The sequence below is a fragment of the Saimiri boliviensis genome, chromosome 6 (assembly GCF_048565385.1).
Source record: "Saimiri boliviensis isolate mSaiBol1 chromosome 6, mSaiBol1.pri, whole genome shotgun sequence".
Lineage (NCBI taxonomy): Eukaryota > Metazoa > Chordata > Mammalia > Primates > Cebidae > Saimiri > Saimiri boliviensis.
The window spans coordinates 6,284,706-6,300,214 of NC_133454.1; positions in this window are offsets into that span (position 1 = coordinate 6,284,706).

Below are 15,509 nucleotides of genomic sequence, written 5' to 3' on the forward strand. Positions count from 1 at the left end.
AAGACACAGCAAAAGTAGCTTTCTCTTTGAAGAGCACACAACTTTTTCAAAATACACAGCTAAAACGTTCCCCGCTTTAAGTTCTTTAGCACTTAAAGCGGGGACCGTTTTAGCTGTGTATTCTGAAAAACATGTCTAGCATTCAAAGCACGGACAGTTTTAGCTGTGTATTTTCAAAAAGTTTTCTCTACCTGCCATAGCTCATGAAGTCAAAACGAGTGAGCTGTGTCCCCTTGATTTGAGCATTCTTTTAGTAAGAAAGGATTAAGTTCAATTTGAATTTTGGAAAACTGCTTCTCATCTTGTCAATCAGCTGTCAGTTTTGTGTGTTAATTTCTAGGAGAGGTAATAGAGTCAATCCAAAACCAAAGGTGTATTCAAGTCCAGATTGACAAGTCAAACCAAGAAAGCAGGCACTGAGCTGGCAGAGGGATCTTTTCCCAGTGGGCGTTAAGGCCCACATAAATCCCTGTGAAGGAATCGGGAATCAGAGACAGAAAGGGACTCGCCTAAGGCTTGTCACATGAAAGTGCCTGGCAGACTGACTGGCAGAGGGCTGGAAATCAAATCCAAATCTTCGGACGTGTAATTTCACAGGGTGCACCGCCTCCCCCAGGCCCAATGTGACACTTCAATGGCTTAACGAGGGCTTGACGGGATGGATGTCAACATGAAAAGACATTCGATTCCATCGGACCTGTCTTTGGCCCATTGTCTCTAAGGAGAATGTGCCTGGTTCAAATTCTCACTTTGCTTCTCACCTGAGAGATGTGACCTCAGTGGTCAATGGGAAATGAGCTGGTTTCAGTCACCAACCTCTCACTCATCACCAAGAAAATTTCCTTCAACCATACATGGATTGTGTTTTCAGGAGTGCGGGGCTTCATCCACAGTTGTGAGTAACATGCTAAAAGAGGAAAAAAGATTTGCTGCTCCGGAATGGAGACAGAAATACAGACACACACACACAGACACACACACACAGACACACACACACACACACACATGACACAAAAATCACCCAAACACAGGCCGCACACACAACTGCTCGTGTTCAGCAAAATACTTAGTGGTATGAGGTGGGCTTTGAACCCGTCCATGCTCCAAAGGAAGACACACCTTTTGCTATTTCAACCGTCTATTCTCGTAGGGAATGTGAATAATTCTTTCAGACATGGCTCATGATGACAGGGACCACACTCATTTCACCCTCAGAGGCAGACAAGAGGACTGCAAAGGAATCAGGTGTCGTCCCTGCTGACTGAAGAGGACTCCCATTTCCCCTCGAAACCAAAGACACAGCAAAAGTAGCTTTCTCTTTGAAGAGCACACAACTTTTTCAAAATACACAGCTAAAACGGTCCCCGCTTTAGTTCTGTATCCTGAAAAACATGTCTAGCATTCAAAGCACGGACAGTTTTAGCTGTGTATTTTCAAAAAGTTGTCTCTACCTGCCATAGCTCATGAAGTCAAAACGAGTGAGTTGTGTCCCCTTGATTTGAGCATTCTTTTCGGAAGAAAGGATTAAGTTCAATTTGAATTTTGGAAAACTGCTTCTCATCTTGTCAATCAGCTGTCAGTTTTGTGTGTTAATTTCTAGGAGAGGTAATAGAGTCAATCCAAAACCAAAGGTGTATTCAAGTCCAGATTGACAAGTCAAACCAAGAAAGCAGGCACTGAGCTGGCAGAGGGATCTTTTCCCAGTGGGCGTTAAGGCCCACATAAATCCCTGTGAAGGAATCGGGAATCAGAGACAGAAAGGGACTCGCCTAAGGCTTGTCACATGAAAGTGCCTGGCAGACTGACTGGCAGAGGGCTGGAAATCAAATCCAAATCTTCGGACGTGTAATTTCACAGGGTGCACCGCCTCCCCCAGGCCCAATGTGACACTTCAATGGCTTAACGAGGGCTTGACGGGATGGATGTCAACATGAAAAGACATTCGATTCTATAGGACCTGTCTTTGGCCCATTGTCTCTAAGGAGAATGTGCCTGGTTCAAATTCTCACTTTGCTTCTCACCTGAGAGATGTGACCTCAGTGGTCAATGGGAAATGAGCTGGTTTCAGTCACCAACCTCTCACTCATCACCAAGAAAATTTCCTTCAACCATACATGGATTGTGTTTTCAGGAGTGCTGGGCTTCATCCACAGTTGTGAGTAACATGCTAAAAGAGGAAAAAAGATTTGCTGCTCAGGAATGGAGACAGAAATACAGACACACACACACAGACACACACACACACACACACACACACATACACACAAACACGACCCAAAAACCACCCAAACACAGGCCGCACACACAACTGCTCATGTTCAGCAAAATACTTAGTGGTATGAGGTGGGCTTTGAACCCGTCCATGCTCCAAAGGAAGACACACATTTTGCTATTTCACCCGTCTATTCTCGTAGGGAATGTGATTAATTCTTTCAGACATGGCTCATGATGACAGGGACCACTCTCATTTCACCCTCAGAGGCAGACAAGAGGACTGCAAAGGATTCAGGTGTCGTCCCTGCTGACTGAAGAGGACTCCCATTTCCCCTCGAACCCAAAGACACAGCAAAAGTAGCTTTCTCTTTGAAGAGCACACAACTTTTTCAAAATACACAGCTAAAACGGTCCCCGCTTTAAGTGATTTAGCACTTAAGGCGGGGACCGTTTTAGCTGTGTATTCTGAAAAACATGTCTAGCATTCAAAGCACGGACAGTTTTAGCTGTGTATTTTCAGAAAGTTGTCTCTACCTGCCATAGCTCATGAAGTCAAAACGAGTGAGCTGTGTCCCCTTGATTTGAGCATTCTTTTAGTAAGAAAGGATTAAGTTCAATTTGAATTTTGGAAAACTGCTTCTCATCTTGTCAATCAGCTTTCAGTTTTGTGTGATAATTTCTTGGAGAGGTAATAGAGTCAATCCAAAACCAAAGGTGTATTCAATTCCAGATTGACAAGTCAAACCAAGAAAGCAGGCACTGAGCTGGCAGAGGGATCTTTTCCCAGTGGGCGTTAAGGCCCACATAAATCCCTGTGAAGGAATCGGGAATCAGAGACAGAAAGGGACTCGCCTAAGGCTTGTCACATGAAAGTGCCTGGCAGACTGACTGGCAGAGGGCTGGAAATCAAATCCAAATCTTCGGACGTGTAATTTCACAGGGTGCACCGCCTCCCCCAGGCCCAATGTGACACTTCAATGGCTTAACGAGGGCTTGACGGGATGGATGTCAACATGAAAAGACATTCGATTCCATCGGACCTGTCTTTGGCCCATTGTCTCTAAGGAGAATGTGCCTGGTTCAAATTCTAACTTTGCTTCTCACCTGAGAGATGTGACCTCAGTGGTCAATGGGAAATGAGCTGGTTTCAGTCACCAACTTCTCACTCATCACCAAGAAAATTTCCTTCAACCATACATGGATTGTGTTTTCAGGAGTGCTGGGCTTCATCCACAGTTGTGAGTAACATGCTAAAAGAGGAAAAAAGATTTGCTGCTCAGGAATGGAGACAGAAATACAGACACACACACACAGACACACACAGACACACAAACACACACACACACACACACGACACAAAAACCACCCAAACACAGGAAGCAGACACAACTGCTCGTGTTCAGCAAAATACTTAGTGGTATGAGGTGGGCTTTGAACCCGTCCATGCTCCAAAGGAAGACACACCTTTTGCTATTTCACCCGTCTATTCTCGTAGGGAATGTGAATAATTCTTTCAGACATGGCTCATGATGACAGGGACCACTCTCATTTCACCCTCAGAGGCAGACAAGAGGACTGCAAAGTACTCAGGTGTCGTCCCTGCTGACTAAAGAGGTCTCCCATTTCCCCTCGAAACCAAAGACACAGCAAAAGTAGCTTTCTCTTTGAAGAGCACACAACTTTTTCAAAATACACAGCTAAAACGGTCCCACTTTAACTGCTAAAGCACTTAAAACTGAAAAACATGTCTAGCATTCAAAGCACGAAAAGTTTTAGCTGTGTATTTTCAAAAAGTTTTCTCTACCTGCCATAGCTCATGAAGTCAAAACGAGTGAGCTGTGTCCCCTTGATTTGAGCATTCTTTTAGTAAGAAAGGATTAAGTTCAATTTGAATTTTGGAAAACTGCTTCTCATCTTGTCAATCAGCTGTCAGTTTTGTGTGTTAATTTCTAGGAGAGGTAATAGAGTCAATCCAAAACCAAAGGTGTATTCAAGTCCAGATTGACAAGTCAAACCAAGAAAGCAGGCACTGAGCTGGCAGAGGGATCTTTTCCCAGTGGACGTTAAGGCCCACATAAATCCCTGTGAAGGAATCGGGAATCAGAGACAGAAAGGGACTCGCCTAAGGCTTGTCACATGAAAGTGCCTGGCAGACTGACTGGCAGAGGGCTGGAAATCAAATCCAAATCTTCGGACGTGTAATTTCACAGGGTGCACCGCCTCCCCCAGGCCCAATGTGACACTTCAATGGCTTAACGAGGGCTTGACGGGATGGATGTCAACATGAAAAGACATTCGATTCCATCGGACCTGTCTTTGGCCCATTGTCTCTAAGGAGAATGTGCCTGGTTCAAATTCTCACTTTGCTTCTCACCTGAGAGATGTGACCTCAGTGGTCAATGAGAAATGAGCTGGTTTCAGTCACCAACCTCTCACTCATCATCAAGAAAATTTCCTTCAACCATACATGGATTGTGTTTTCTGGAGTGCTGGGCTTCATCCACAGTTGTGAGTAACATGCTAAAAGAGGAAAAAAGATATGCTGCTCCGGAATGGAGACAGAAATACAGACACACACACACAGACACACACACACACACACACACACACACTCACACACACACACATGACACAAAAATCACCCAAACACAGGCCGCACACACAACTGCTCGTGTTCAGCAAAATACTTAGTGGTATGAGGTGGGATTTGAACCCGTCCATTTTCCAAAGGAAGACACACCTTTTGCTATTTCACCCGTCTATTCTCGTAGGGAATGTGAATAATTCTTTCAGACATGGCTCATGATGACAGGGACCACTCTCATTTCACCCTCAGAGGCAGACAAGAGGACTGCAAAGGACTCAGGTGTCGTCCCTGCTGACTGAAGAGGACTGCCATTTCCCCTCGAACCCAAAGACACAGCAAAAGTAGCTTTCTCTTTGAAGAGCACACAACTTTTTCAAAATACACAGCTAAAACGGTCCCGCTTTAACTGCTAAAGCACTTAAAACTGAAAAACATGTCTAGCATTCAAAGCACGGACAGTTTTAGCTGTGTATTTTCAAAAAGTTGTCTCTACCTGCCATAGCTCATGAAGTCAAAACGAGTGAGCTGTGTCCCCTTGATTTGAGCATTCTTTTAGTAAGAAAGGATTAAGTTCAATTTGAATTTTGGAAAACTGCTTCTCATCTTGTCAATCAGCTGTCAGTTTTGTGTGTTAATTTCTAGGAGAGGTTATAGGGTCAATCCAAAACCAAAGGTGTATTCAAGTCCAGATTGACAAGTCAAACCAAGAAAGCAGGCACTGAGCTGGCAGAGGGATCTTTTCCCAGTGGGCGTTAAGGCCCACATAAATCCCTGTGAAGGAATCGGGAATCAGAGACAGAAAGGGACTCGCCTAAGGCTTGTCACATGAAAGTGCCTGGCAGACTGACTGGCAGAGGGCTGGAAATCAAATCCAAATCTTCGGACGTGTAATTTCACAGGGTGCACCGCCTCCCCCAGGCCCAATGTGACACTTCAATGGCTTAACGAGGGCTTGACGGGATGGATGTCAACATGAAAAGACATTCGATTCCATCGGACCTGTCTTTGGCCCATTGTCTTTAAGGAGAATGTGCCGGGTTCAAATTCTCACTTTGCTTCTCACCTGAGAGATGTGATCTCAGTGGTCAATGGGAAATGTGCTGGTTTCAGTCACCAACCTCTCAATCATCACCAAGAAAATTTCCTTCAACCATACATGGATTGTGTTTTCAGGAGTGCTGGGCTTCATCCAGAGTTGTGAGTAACATGATAAAAGAGGAAAAAAGATTTGCTGCTCAGGAATGGAGACAGAAATACAGACACACACACACAGACACACACACACACACACACAGACACACACACACACACGACACAAAAATCACCCAAACACAGGCCGCACACACAACTGCTCGTGTTCAGCAAAATACTTAGTGGTATCTGGTGGGTTTTGAACCCGTCCATGATCCAAAGGAAGACACACCTTTTGCTATTTCACCCATCTATTCTCGTAGGGAATGTGAATAATTCTTTCAGACATGGCTCATGATGACAGGGACCACTCTCATTTCACCCTCAGAGGCAGACAAGAGGACTGCAAAGGACTCAGGTGTCATCCCTGCTGACTGAAGAGGACTCCCATTTCCCCTCGAACCCAAAGACACAGAAAAGTAGCTTTCTCTTTGAAGAGCACACAACTTTTTCAAAATACACAGCTAATAAAGCACTTAAAGCGGGGACCGTTTTAGCTTTGTATTCTGAAAAACATGTCTAGCATTCAAAGCACGGACAGTTTTAGCTGTGTATTTTCAAAAAGTTGTCTCTACCTGCCATAGCTCATGAAGTCAAAACGAGTGAGCTGTGTCTTCTTGATTTGAGCATTCTTTTAGTAAGAAAGGATTAAGTTCAATTTGAATTTTGGAAAACTGCTTCTCATCTTGTCAATCAGCTGTCAGTTTTGTGTGTTAATTTCTAGGAGAGGTAATAGAGTCAATCCAAAACCAAAGGTGTATTCAAGTCCAGAGTGACAAGTCAAACCAAGAAAGCAGGCACTGAGCTGGCAGAGGGATCTTTTCCCAGTGGGCTTTAAGGCCCACATAAATCCCTGTGAAGGAATCGGGAATCAGAGACAGAAAGGGACTCGCCTAAGGCTTGTCACATGAAAGTGCCTGGCAGACTGACTGGCAGAGGGCTGGAAATCAAATCCAAATCTTCGGACGTGTAATTTCACAGGGTGCACCGCCTCCCAGAGGCCCAATGTGACACTTCAATGGCTTAACGAGGGCTTGACGGGATGGATGTCAACATGAAAAGACATTCGATTCCATCGGACCTTTCTTTGGCCCATTGTCTCTAAGGAGAATGTGCCTGGTTCAAATTCCCACTTTGCTTCTCACCTGAGAGATGTGACCTCAGTGGTCAATGGGAAATGAGCTGGTTTAAGTCACCAACCTCTCACTCATCACCAAGAAAATTTCCTTCAACCATACATGGATTGTGTTTTCAGGAGTGCTGTGCTTCATCCACAGTTGTGAGTAACATGCTAAAAGAGGAAAAAAGATTTGCTGCTCAGGAATGGAGACAGAAATACATACACACACACACAGACACACACACACACACACACAGACACACACGCACATGACACAAAAATCACCCAAACACAGGCCGCACACACAACTGCTCGTGTTCAGCAAAATACTTAGTGGTATGAGGTGGGCTTTGAACCAGTCCATGCTCCAAAGGAAGACACAACTTTTGCTATTTCACCCGTCTATTCTCGTAGGGAATGTGGATAATTCTTTCAGACATGGCTCATGATGACAGGGACCACTCTCATTTCACCCTCAGAGGCAGACAAGAGGACTGCAAAGGACTCAGGTGTCGTCCCTGCTGACTGAAGAGGACTCCCATTTCCCCTCGAACCCAAAGACACAGCAAAAGTAGCTTTCTCTTTGAAGAGCACACAACTTTAAGTGCTTTAGCACTTAAAGCGGGGACCGTTTTAGCTGTGTATCCTGAAAAACATGTCTAGCATTCAAAGCACGGACAGTTTTAGCTGTGTATTTTCAAAAAGTTGTCTCTACCTGCCATAGCTCATGAAGTCACAACGAGTGAGCTGTGTCCCCTTGATTTGAACATTCTTTTATTAAGAAAGGATTAAGTTCAATTTGAATTTTGGAAAACTGCTTCTCATCTTGTCAATCAGCTGTCAGTTTTGTGTGTTAATTTCTAGGAGAGGTAATAGAGTCAATCCAAAACCAAAGGTGTATTCAAGTCCAGATTGACAAGTCAAACCAAGAAAGCAGGCACTGAGCTGGCAGAGGGATCTTTTCCCAGTGGGCGTTAAGGCCCACATAAATCCCTGTGAAGGAATCGGGAATCAGAGACAGAAAGGGACTCGCCTAAGGCTTGTCACATGAAAGTGCCTGGCAGACTGACTGGCAGAGGCCTGGAAATCAAATCCCAATCTTCGGACGTGTAATTTCACAGGGTGCACCTCCTCCCCCAGTCCCAATGTGACACTTCAATGGTTTAACGAGGGCTTGACGGGATGGATGTCAACATGAAAAGACATTCGATTCCATCAGACCTGTCTTTGGCCCATTGTCTCTAAGGAGAATGTGCCTGATTCAAATTCTCACTTTGCTTCTCACCTGAGAGATGTGACCTCAGTGGTCAATGGGAAATGAGCTGGTTTCAGTCACCAACCTCTCACTCATCACCAAGAAAATTTCCTTCAACCATATGGATTGTGTTTTCAGGAGTGCTGGGCTTCATCCACAGTTGTGAGTAACATGCTAAAAGAGGAAAAAAGATTTGCTGCTCAGGAATGGAGACAGAAATACAGACACACACACACACACACATACACACACACAACCACACACACAAGACACAAAAATCACCCAAACCCAGGCCACACACACAACTGCTCGTGTTCAGCAAAATACTTAGTGGTATGAGGTGGGCTTTGAACCCGTCCATGCTCCAAAGGAAGACACACCTTTTGCTATTTCACCCGTCTATTCTCGTAGGGAATGTGAATAATTCTTTCAGACATGGCTCATGATGACAGGGACCACTCTCATTTCACCCTCAGAGGCAGACAAGAGGACTGCAAAGGACTCAGGTGTCGTCCCTGCTGACTGAAGAGGTCTCCCATTTCCCCTCGAACCCAAAGACACAGCAAAAGTAGCTTTCTCTTTGAAGAGCACACAACTTTTTCAAAATACACAGCTAAAACGGTCCCCGCTTTAAGTGATTTAGCACTTAAAGCGGGGACCATTTTAGCTGTGTATTCTGAAAAACATGTCTAGCATTCAAAGCACGGACAGTTTTAGCTGTGTATTTTCAGAAAGTTGTCTCTACCTGCCATAGCTCATGAAGTCAAAACGAGTGAGCTGTGTCCCCTTGATTTGAGCATTCTTTTAGTAAGAAAGGATTAAGTTAAATTTGAATTTTGGAAAACTGCTTCTCATCTTGTCAATCAGCTGTCAGTTTTGTGTGTTAATTTCTAGGAGAGGTAATAGAGTCAATCCAAAACCTAAGGTGTATTCAAGTCCAGATTGACAAGTCAAACCAAGAAAGCAGGCACTGAGCTGGCAGAGGGATCTTTTCCCAGTGGGCGTTAAGGCCCACATAAATCCCTGTGAAGGAATCGGGAATCAGAGACAGAAAGGGACTCGCCTAAGGCTTGTCACATGAAAGTGCCTGGCAGACTGACTGGCAGAGGGCTGGAAATCAAATCCAAATCTTCGGCCGTGTAATTTCACAGGGTGCACCGCCTCCCCCAGGCCCAATGTGACACTTCAATGGCTTAACGAGGGCTTGACGGGATGGATGTCAACTTGAAAAGACATTCGATTCCATCGGACCAGTCTTTGGCCCGTTGTCTCTAAGGAGAATGTGCCTGGTTCAAATTCTCACTTTGCTTCTCACCTGACAGATGTGACCTCAGTGGTCAATGGGAAATGAGCTGGTTTCAGTCACCAAACTCTCACACATCACCAAGAAAGTTTCCTTCAACCATACATGGATTGCGTTTTCAGGAGTGCTGTTCTTCATCCACAGTTGTGAGTAACATGCTAAAAGAGGAAAAAAGTTTTGCTGCTCAGGAATGGAGACAGAAATACAGACACACACACACACAGACACACACACACACACCCACACCCACACACGACACAAAAATCACCGAAACACAGGCCGCACACACAACTGCTCGTGTTCAGCAAAATACTTAGTGGTATGAGGTGGGCTTTGAACCTGTCCATGCTCCAAAGGAAGACACACCTTTTGCTATTTCACCCGTCTATTCTCGTAGGGAATGTGAATAATTCTTTCAGACATGGCTCATGATGACAGGTACCACTCTCATTTCACCCTCAGATGCAGACATGAGGACTGCAAAGGACTCAGGTGTCGTCCCTGCTGACTGAAGAGGACTCCCATTTCCCCTCGAACCCAAAGACAGAGCAAAAGTAGCTTTCACTTTGAAGAGCACACAAATTTTTCAAAATACACAGCTAAAACGGTCCCCACTTTAAGTGCTTTAACACTTAAAGCGGGGACCGTTTTAGCTGTGTATTCTGAAAAACATGTCTAGCATTCAAAGCACGGACAGTTTTAGCTGTGTATTTTCAAAAAGTTGTCTCTACCTGCCATAGCTCATGAAGTCAAAACGAGTGAGCTGTGTCCCCTTGATTTGAGCATTCTTTTAGTAAGAAAGGATTAAGTTCAATATGAATTTTGGAAAACTGCTTCTCATCTTGTCAATCAGCTGTCAGTTTTGTGTGTTAATTTCTAGGAGAGGTAATAGAGTCAATCCAAAACCAAAGGTGTATCCAAGTCCAGGTTGACAAGTCAAACCAAGAAAGCAGGCACTGAGCTGGCAGAGGGATCTTTTCCCAGTGGGCGTTAAGGCCCACATAAATCCCTGTGAAGGAATCGGGAATCAGAGACAGAAAGGAACTCGCCTAAGGCTTGTCACATGAAAGTGCCTGGCAGACTGACTGGCAGAGTGCTGGAAATCAAATCCAAATCTTCGGACGTGTAATTTCACCGGGTGCACCGCCTCCTTCAGGCCCAATGTGACACTTCAATGGCTTAACGAGGGCTTGACGGGATGGATGTCAACATGAAAAGAAATTCGATTCCATCGGAACTGTCTTTGGCCCATTGTCTCTAAGAAGAATGTGCCTGGTTCAAATTCTCACTTTGCTTCTCACCTGAGAGGTGTGACCTCAGTGGTCAATGGGAAATGAGCTGGTTTCAGTCACCAACCTCTCACTCATCACCAAGAAAATTTCCTTCAACCATACATGGATTGTGTTTTCAGGAGTGCTGGGCTTCATCAACAGTTGTAAGTAACATGCTAAAAGAGGAAAAAAGATTTGCTGCTCAGGAATGGAGACAGAAATACAGACACACACACACAGACACACAAACACACACACACACACACACACACACACACACGACAAAAAAATCACCCAAACACAGGCCGCACACACAACTGCTCGTGTTCAGCAAAATACTTAGTGGTATGAGGTGGGCTTTGAACTCGTCCATGCTCCAAAGGAAGACACACCTTTTGCTATTTCACCCATCTATTCTCGTAGGGAATGTGAATAATTCTTTCAGACATGGCTCATGATGACAGGGACCACTCTCATTTCACCCTCAGAGGAAGACAAGAGGACTGCAGAGGACTCAGGTGTCGTCCCTGCTGACTGAAGAGGACTCCCATTTCCCCTCGAACCCAAAGACACAGCAAAAGTAGCTTTCTCTTTGAAGAGCACACAACTTTTTCAAAATACACAGCTAAAACGGTCCCCGCTTTAAGTGCTAAAGCACTTAAAACTGAAAAACATGTCTAGCATTCAAAGCAAGAAAAGTTTTAGCTGTGTATTTTCAAAAAGTTTTCTCTACCTGCCATAGCTCATGAAGTCAAAACGAGTGAGCTGTGTCCCCTTGATTTGAGCATTCTTTTAGTAAGAAAGGATTAAGTTCAATTTGAATTTTGGAAAACTGCTTCTCATCTTGTCAATCAGCTGTCAGTTTTGTGTGTTAATTTCTAGGAGAGGTAATAGAGTCAATCCAAATCCAAAGGTGTATTCAAGTCCAGATTGACAAGTCAAACCAAGAAAGCAGGCACTGAGCTGGCAGAGGGATCTTTTCCCAGTGGGCGTTAAGGCCCACATAAATCCCTGTGAAGGAATCGGGAATCAGAGACAGAAAGGGACTCGCCTAAGGCTTGTCACATGAACGTGCCTGGCAGACTGACTGGCAGAGGGCTGGAAATCAAATCCAAATCTTCGGACGTGTAATTTCACAGGGTGCACCGCCTCCCCCAGGCCCAATGTGACACTTCAATGGCTTAACGAGGGCTTGACGGGATGGATGTCAACATGAAAAGACATTCGATTCCATCGGACCTGTCTTTGGCCCATTGTCTCTAAGGAGAATGTGCCTGGTTCAAATTCTCACTTTGCTTCTCACCTGAGAGATGTGACCTCAGTGGTCAATGGGAAATGAGCTGGTTTCAGTCACCAAACTCTCACTCATCACCAAGAAAATTTCCTTCAACCATACATGGATTGTGTTTTCAGGAGTGCAGAGCTTCATCCACAGTTGTGAGTAACATGCTAAAAGAGGAAAAAAGATTTGCTGCTCAGCAATGGAGACAGAAATACAGACACACACACACAGACACACACACACACACACACACACACACACACACACGACACAAAAATCACCCAAACACAGGCCGCACACACAACTGCTCATGTTCAGCAAAGTACTTAGTGGTATGAGGTGGGCTTTGAACCCGTCTATGCTCCAAAGGAAGACACACCTTTTGCTATTTCACCCGTCTATTCTCGTAGGGAATGTGAATAATTCTTTCAGACATGGCTCATGATGACAGGGACCACTCTCATTTCACCCTCAGAGGCAGACAAGAGGACTGCAAAGGACTCAGGTGTCGTCCCTGCTGACTGAAGAGGACTCCCATTTCCCCTCGAACCCAAAGACAGAGCAAAAGTAGCTTTCTCTTTGAAGAGCACACAAATTTTTCAAAATACACAGCTAAAACGGTCCCCGCTTTAAGTGCTTTAACACTTAAAGCGGGGACCGTTTTAGCTGTGTATTCTGAAAAACATGTCTAGCATTCAAAGCACGGACAGTTTTAGCTGTGTATTTTCAAAAAGTTGTCTCTACCTGCCATAGCTCATGAAGTCAAAACGAGTGAGCTGTGTCCCCTTGATTTGAGCATTCTTTTAGGAAGAAAGGATTAAGTTCAATTTGAATTTTGGAAAACTGCTTCTCTTCTTGTCAATCAGCTGTCAGTTTTGTGTGTTAATTTCTAGGAGAGGTAATAGAGTCAATCCAAAACCAAAGGTGTATTCAAGTCCAGGTTGACAAGTTAAACCAAGAAAGCAGGCACTGAGCTGGCAGAGGGATCATTTCCCAGTGGGCGTTAAGGCCCACATAAATCCCTGTGAAGGAATCGGGAATCAGAGACAGAAAGGGACTCGCCTAAGGCTTGTCACATGAAAGTGCCTGGCAGACTGACTGGCAGAGGGCTGGAAATCAAATCCAAATCTTCGGACGTGTAATTTCACAGGGTGCACCGCCTCCTTCAGGCCCAATGTGACACTTCAATGGCTTAACGAGGGCTTGACGGGATGGATGTCAACATGAAAAGACATTCGACTCCATCGGAACTGTCTTTGGCCCATTGTCTCTAAGGAGAATGTGCCTGGTTCAAATTCTCCCTTTGCTTCTCACCTGAGAGATGTGACCTCAGTGGTCAATGGGAAATGAGCTGGTTTCAGTCACCAACCTCTCACTCATCACCAAGAAAATTTCCTTCAACCATACATGGATTGTGTTTTCAGGAGTGCTGGGCTTCATCCACAGTTGTGAGTAACATGCTAAAAGAGGAAAAAAGATTTGCTGCTCAGGAATGGAGACAGAAATACAGACACACACACACAGACACACACACACACACACACACACACACATGACAAAAAAATCACCCAAACACAGGCCGCACACACAACTGCTCGTGTTCAGCAAAATACTTAGTGGTATGAGGTGGGCTTTGAACCCGTCCATGCTCCAAAGTAAGACACACCTTTTGCTATTTCACCCGTCTATTCTCGTAGGGAATGTGAATAATTCTTTCAGACATGGCTCATGATGACAGGGACCACTCTCATTTCACGCTCAGAGGCAGACAAGAGGACTGCAAAGGACTCAGGTGTCGTCCCTGCTGACTGAAGAGGACTCCCATTTCCCCTCGAACCCAAAGACACAGCAAAAGTAGCTTTCTCTTTGAAGAGCACACAACTTTTTCAAAATACACAACTAAAACGGTCCCCGCGTTAAGTGCTAAAGCGGGGACCGTTTTAGCTGTGTATTCTGAAAAACATGTCTAGCATTCAAAGCACGGACAGTTTTAGCTGTGCATTTTCAAAAAGTTGTCTCTACCTGCCATAGCTCATGAAGTCAAAACGAGTGAGCTGTGTCCCCTTGATTTGAGCATTCTTTTAGTAAGAAAGGATTAAGTTCAATTTGAATTTTGGAAAACTGCTTCTCATCTTGTCAATCAGCTGTCAGTTTTGTGTGTTAATTTCTAGGAGTGGTAATAGAGTCAATCCAAAACCAAAGGTGTATTCAAGTCCAGATTGACAAGTCAAACCAAGAAAGCAGGCACTGAGCTGGCAGAGGGATCTTTTCCCAGTGGGCGTTAAGGCCCACATAAATCCCTGTGAAGGAATCGGGAATCAGAGACAGAAAGGGACTCGCCTAAGGCTTGTCACATGAAAGTGCCTGGCAGACTGACTGGCAGAGGGCTGGAAATCAAATCCAAATCTTCGGACGTGTAATTTCACAGGGTGCACCGCCTCCCCCAGGCCCAATGTGACACTTCAATGGCTTAACGAGGGCTTGACGGGATGGATGTCAACATGAAAATACATTCGATTCCATCGGACCTGTCTTTGGCCCATTGTCTCTAAGGAGAATGTGCCTGGTTCAAATTCTCACTTTGCTTCTCACCTGAGAGATGTGACCTCAGTGGTCAATGGGAAATGAGCTGGTTTCAGTCACCAACATCTCACTCATCACCAAGAAAATTTCCTTCAACCATACATGGATTGTGTTTTCAGGAGTGCTGGGCTTCATCCACAGTTGTGAGTAACATGCTAAAAGAGGAAAAAAGATTCGCTGCTCAGGAATGCAGACAGAAATACAGACACACACACACACAGACACACACACACACACACACACACACACACACACACACACATGACACAAAAATCACCCATACACAGGCCCCACACACAACTGCTCGTGTTCAGCAAAATACTTAGTGGTATGAGGTGGGCTTTGAACCCGTCCATGCTCCAAAGGAAGACACACCTTTTGCTATTTCACCCGTCTATTCTCGTAGGGAATGTGAATAATTCTTTCAGACATGGCTCATGATGACAGGGACCACTCTCATTTCACCCTCAGAGGCAGACAAGAGGACTGCAAAGGACTCAGGTGTCGTCCCTGCTGACTGAAGAGGACTCCCATTTCCCCTCGAACCCAAAGACACAGCAAAAGTAGCTTTCTCTTTGAAGAGCACACAACTTTTTCAAAATACACAGCTAAAACGGTCCCGCTTTAAGTGCTAAAGCACTTAAAACTGAAAAACATGTCTAGCATTCAAAGCACGGACAGTTTTAGCTGTGTATTTTCAAAA